Source organism: Dromiciops gliroides, chromosome 3 (assembly GCF_019393635.1).
Source record: "Dromiciops gliroides isolate mDroGli1 chromosome 3, mDroGli1.pri, whole genome shotgun sequence".
In the NCBI taxonomy this organism is placed as follows: Eukaryota; Metazoa; Chordata; class Mammalia; order Microbiotheria; family Microbiotheriidae; genus Dromiciops; species Dromiciops gliroides.
The window spans coordinates 555666422-555672781 of NC_057863.1; the positions used below are offsets into that span (position 1 = coordinate 555666422).

A 6360-nucleotide genomic window follows, 5' to 3' on the forward strand; every position below is an offset into this window, starting at 1 on the left:
ATTATTGTGCTTCCTATGCCTAATCTATTACATTGATCTTCCACTCTATTTCTTCACCAGTACCAGATAGTTTTGATGATTTCCACTTTATAATATAATATGGGATCTTGCATAGTTTGAAATAATTTCATACTTTCTCATTGAGTAAGGGAAGGTTGTGAAGGAGGGACAGAATGAAGTACAAAATGTTTGTGTTGTTTTTTGTTTTTGTTTTCTTAAATAGAAAGTGATAAAAGGCCTCTAGCATATTAGGTGGAGTCCTTGCTACAAATGCCTGGGTTATAGTAGACAAAGTTGAGGCAAGATGGACAGTCACAGTTACTGTAGTGTCCACATGATGAGATCAGAGATCCATCATAGTATTTGAGGGAAATAAGAGAGAGAAATACAAACAAACAGATTTTCATGTCACAATCCTCACCTGTTTTTTTCCCCATATTGTATATAGAAATACATATTTTATTTAGTGTTTAAGTCCAAAATAGAAAAATAAAATTGAGAATAAGGTGAAAAAAATCAAAACAGGGTAAATTCAGGAAAGCAGATGGTCTAGGTCCTATTGCCTGGATAAATTTGTTTTGGGGTCTCTTTCAGGAGGTGATTGGTAGTTTCTTTCAATTTCTATTTTACCTTATGCTTCTAGAATATCAGAGAAATTTTCCCTGAGAATTACTTGGAAGATGATGTCTAAACTCTTTTTTTGATCATGGCTTTCAGGGAGTCCAGTAATTTTCAAATTATCTCCAATGGATCTATTTTCTGGGTCAGCTGTTTTTGCAAGGAGATATTTCACATTGCCCTCTATTTTTTTCATTCTTTTGGTCTTGTTTTATTGTGTCTTGATTTCTCATGAAGTCATTACCTTTCATTTGCTTAATCCTAATTTTCAGTAATTATTTTCTTCAAAGCTTTCGTACCACTTTTTCCATTTGGTCAATTTGGCTTTTCAAGCAGTTGACTTTTTTTGGGGGGGGGGGAGCAAAACCTGCATGTTTATTCAGAGAGGGATGGTCATACTAAAGAGAAAACATGAGTTGCATCTGACATAAAGGTTCTTTTAACAATGAATTTGCTTTTAAACATTAAACAGAATTAATATAAAGGCAGTATTCTATATGCAAAAGGCCTGAGAATATTGACTTTATATGTTTACTTTTCAAAGGTCAACACATATTTAGACAACTTTAAATATAGTTCCAACAGAAATATTCCGACAACAGCAGCAATGGTCTCATAATATGTTCTCACATTCAGACATTCACTGGGATCATCCGAGTTCTTTGATTTAAAAAAAAAAACAACTTTATTGGTACACATCTTTCTTATCTTGAATGTAATCTACAATTTCTTGTGGATACATTAACTTTTCAGCATCTATGTCAGGAATTTCAAACCCAAATTCATCTTCCATGGCCATTATAATTTCTACTTGGTCCAAACTATCCAAGCCTAGGTCTTTCATGAAGTGGGAAGATACTAAAAGTTTTTCTGGATCAATCTTATCATATAGTTTCAAGACATAGAAGACATGGTCCTTAATGCTGTCCAGTGTCAGAGGGGGCATGTCACTATACTGAAAGCTCAACTATAGGGATAACCCAGAAACCTGCATGTGTACAGGGACAGGGACCGCCCCAGCTTCCCTCTGTCATGGCCCCACCACTGCGCACAGGACTGAGCCCAGAGGCCACACCAAGGCGAGCATGGGGGCCCAGGGCCCTGATGGTGGTGCCAAGGCCATGGGCAGGCAGCAGACACAAGCGGAGAGCTTGACTTTTTTTTCATGACCCTCCTACATCATTCTCATTTCACATTCTATGTTTTTCTTCTACCTCTCTTTCCTTATCTTCAAAGTCATTTTTTAAGCACTTCTATGGCCTGAAACCAGTTCATATTTCTCTTTGAAGCTTTGGATGAAGGAGTTTTGATCTTGTTATCTTCTTCTGACAGTGTATTTTGATCTTCCTTGTCACCAAAGAAACTTTCTAGGGTCTGCATTTTTTTCTGTCTGCTCATTTTGCCAGCCTATTTCTTGACTTTTATCTCTGTCTTAAAGTGGGCACTGCTTCCAGGGTTCACTGTCCCAAGCTTCATGGGGTCCCAGTTGGTATGATTTAAGGAGAAGCACATTCACCATTCCTCTGGCTTGTTCTCTGGTCTGCAAGCAACTACAGGCCTGCTTGCCCTCTGATCTTGAAGAGAATCTTGTTCCACTGTGGCTACAGGCTCTCATGTGCCTGTGCCTCTTCCTCACCTGGGCTGCCATTCAAGACTGCAACCTGGGTCCTAGCTCAGACAAAACAATAGAGTCTTGCCTCAGTGCCAACAAAGAGACCCCTGTAATCTCCCCCTGGCCAACCACTCAGGCCCCTCACCATCTGCGGGTTGAGTTCCAGAAGTAAGAACAACCACAGCCAATTCCAAGGCTCCTCTGGGGCTGGATCTGTGCTGGCACAGTCTGTACAGGGCTGTGCTCTACTCCCACCCTGCGCAAAACAGATCCCTCCCACTGACCCTCCCAGTGGCTCCTGGCTGGAAAACAGTCCCACCCCACTCCTGTGGGCTCCACTGCTCCAAGAGCCATCCCAAGGTACCACTTGAAAGTATTTGGAGGGTCTTTGGGAAGAGCTCCAGGAAGTCACTGCCTTTCCTCTATCATCTTGGCTCCACCTCCCTACAAACACTTGGATAATTTTGGAATTAGGGAATATATGATCTCAGGAGGCTGGGGTGTAGGTAAAGAACTGTGCTTTTTTCTTTACATTATTGATAAATTAGAATGAATTCAGTTCTCAATAGGGAAAAGTTAATATGATACAGTAGAAAGAACAATGGATTTGGAGTGAAAACTTCTAGTTTGAATATTTTTCTTACTTGTTATTTATGATGTTAAATGCTATTTCTCACTTTGTGCTTTATTTCTTCTATCTTAAAATATAGATATATAGAATAAATTAGCACACTTAAACCAAAAACCCTGTAGGTATCAATTCTATGAAATTCCTGGCTATATATGAGTAAGGTCATATTTTAGTCTATTTGTCTCTGAGAGAGTATGTTTTTTCTTCATTAATATGTTGTGATTGGAAATTTTGTAGGTTATAAACATATGAATATCAGATACTTATCATCACCAACTTCATTGTTATATCCATAGATGACAGATAATTTTTTTTTAAGTTTCATACATGCCTTGTTTTGGTTTTTTGTTTTTTTCCTGGCCATTGTCCAATGTGCTTCTCCTCTGAATTCTCCTTTATAACAAAGAAAAACAGTTAACTAAAACCAACTGATTCAATGTCTACATCTGATAACCATGAATCATTCTATGCTCAGAGACTGCCAATTCTCTATTTAAAGGAAGGAAATATATTTTGTTAGAAAAAGATGAACTGGGGCAGCTAGGTGGCGCAGTGGATAAAGCACTGGCCCTGGATTCAGGAGGACCTGAGTTCAAGTCCAGCCTCAGACACTTGACACTTACTAGCTGTGTGACCCTGGGCCAGTCACTTAACCCTCATTGTCCTGCGCAAAAAAAAAAAAAAAAAGAAAAGAAAAAGAAAAAGATGAACATATGCATGACTCCTGGTCTGGTACAAAGAAGGAAGGTCATTTTATTGCGATCTTGCAAGAAAGGGCATACGCTCTAGAAGAGTGGTGCTCCTTGCCACAGCAAAACTCCCCTTTTTATTTTATATATAACACAAAGTTCCTCCCACATATGGGTTCTCATTCACTTTTAAATATGTAGACCACCCTCCCAGATATGGCACAACTGCTGCCCCCACCCCCTGGGACAACCAGACCCTGAGATTTTATGATTCTTTGTTACCTAACTTCAGAAAACCTCTGTTAACTCAGCAGGGAAAGAAAGGAAAACTTTGGGGAGTGGGGAGAAGAAGCCCTCTGGACTTGAATAATGTAGTTTGTTCTTATCTGAGAGGAGTATCCTCTACTGGTTAACTATTAGCAGGAAAAAGGAAGGAATGGTGGAGATGGGGGGGCGGTGGGGAAAAGCCCCCAGGACTTGAATAATGTATCATGCCTACTGAGGAGGATACATTATTCCTCTCATATTTCATCTTTTGTTTCCAGTAACAAGATCTGTTATTACAATTAATCAGCTGTGCTTAAAGTTATTTTCATTTAATATTCCATATTTCTTTTCTTAGTCATTGTATATAATGTACTCCTACTTCTTTTTTCAATACACATTACGTAAGACATCTTTCTACATTTCATATTTACTTGTATGTATTATTTCTTACAACATAGTAAAATGCCATTACATTCATATGTTCAGGTATTCCCCAATGATGAGCACCCACATATAGTTTCCTGCTTCCACAAAAAGTGTTGCAAAACTGACATTTATAATGTACTTTGAGCTTCACAAAGTGTTTTTAGCACATTTTCTTCTCTCATTCCAATTACCATCCAATGAGACAAGTGGGAAAAAAAGTATTTCATATTTTTGAAAAAAATCAGAAAAAAGGAAGGTTAAGTACCTCTCCCTCAGCTACTATAAAACTTGGTCAGATTATGAACACCAGGTCTTCTGATAACAAGTCCAGTACATTTTAATAATAGTTAATATATTAGATAGTGCTTTATAGCTTTAAGAGAAGTTTATATCCCCTATATCATTGGATTCTCCCATCATCCTTCTAAGGCATGATTCCTATTTTATGAACAATGAAACAAGTGTAGCAATTATAAATGACTTATTCAAGACTGCTCAACTAGTGGATTCAAGCTCAGTTTCCCAGATTCCACTTCTCATCTTTCTGAAACACTATACTATTTCTAATATACTGTGCTTAACTATTAAAAAATACAGATTCCTCTAATCTCAGATACATCAAATACTCTGAAGCATAATTATTCAGCAAAAAGACGAATGATTCCAAATGAAGAGTTAAATTTAAGTATTCCCAAGGTAATTTTCTCCCCTATAGTTACCAATGATATGATTCCTTTTGGGTTTAGCTAAATCTCTTTTCTGGTTTCCAGATGCATGTTATGGTACCATGGGAACAGCAAATAGAAACATTTGCAGGTAATGTATCCAACTTCAGAGATAATTTTTTTGTATATTTGAGTCTGAGGGGAAAATAAGACAAAAAAGCATTTTATATACACTGTAATCCTGGGAAATTGCTTCTAGAATGCTGGTTATAAAGTATAAGCATAGGACTGAGGGGCTGTGTGCATTTTGGATGAAGGATAGAAGTTCACTCTATTTTTCCTGGTGGGTTTCACCACTCAATTTATAACCCAGGTCATGAATTTCATTCTGGTTCTCAGTTTCACAGCCCATCAGCTGTTCCTACTGAATCCTATTCCATTCTATTTTTTTTTTTGCATGCAGAGCAAGCACTCCCACCTCATCCCACTCCAGTACAAAAATATTATATGTACAACGGGGTTCACTATATTCAAGGTGAAGTCAAAGACTTCAGCACACCATCTTAAGGCTGCTCTCAAAGACTTCCCCCGTGGGGGTAAGAGGGAATTAGGGTAAGATAGAGGAAGTGATCCTTGCCTGCCACCTGATAGCTTCAATTGAAGCTAAGTACAGCTCTGTTTTAAAACCCTGAAGCCTTTTGGCAACTGCTATTTAGACAAGACCCTCATTAGTGGGGAGAATGATGACAGTATAGATTGCCTACAGGAAATGTAGAGTTGGTTCAAGACATTGTGATGAAAGAGAAATTCTTCCCAGAGAGAAAATAAATACAAATGTGGAAAGAAAGATGAAAAAGGAAAAATACTTTAAAGAGTTTCCCCTTGAGTTTCTCTCTCTCCCTCTCCCTCTGCTCCCCTCCCCTCACCTCCCCTCTTCTCCTCCTCTCTCTTCTCTTTTGTTTTCTCTCACTCACTCTAATTTCTCATGTAGAGTTTCAGTGTCAGTGAATTTATTCAATCAGTATTTTCTCAGGTATATTCTAATCTGTATTACACACAAATAACATATATATGTATGTATGTACAACATTTTATACACACACACACACACACACACTCTACTTCGATAAATAGGTTAGCTTGATATTCACCATATGTTACGGTGCATTTGTTAAGAAGTAACTGGTCTTTGAAAATCAATCAGTCAGTAAACATTTATTAAGCACTCGCTATATGGTAGTTATTGTACTAAGCACCAAAGCTACAAAAAAATGCAAATCATAATTCCTTATCTCAAGGAGATCACAATCTAATCTGGGAGACACACACATATGCAAACATAATTTACACACACACTTATTTATTTATTTTATGTATTTTTATATTTATTTCCAGATGAAAACTCATATCCATATCTTCCTGACTCCATGTACAGGGCACTTTTCACTCTGA

At 37.7% G+C, this 6360-nt stretch overlaps 1 pseudogene; it reads right to left on the reverse strand.

Annotated features, from left to right (window-relative positions):
• Window positions 1-1281: 1281 nt before the first annotated feature.
• LOC122747940 lies at window positions 1282-2233 on the reverse strand (annotated as a pseudogene).
• Between the last annotated feature and the right edge of the window lie 4127 nt (window positions 2234-6360).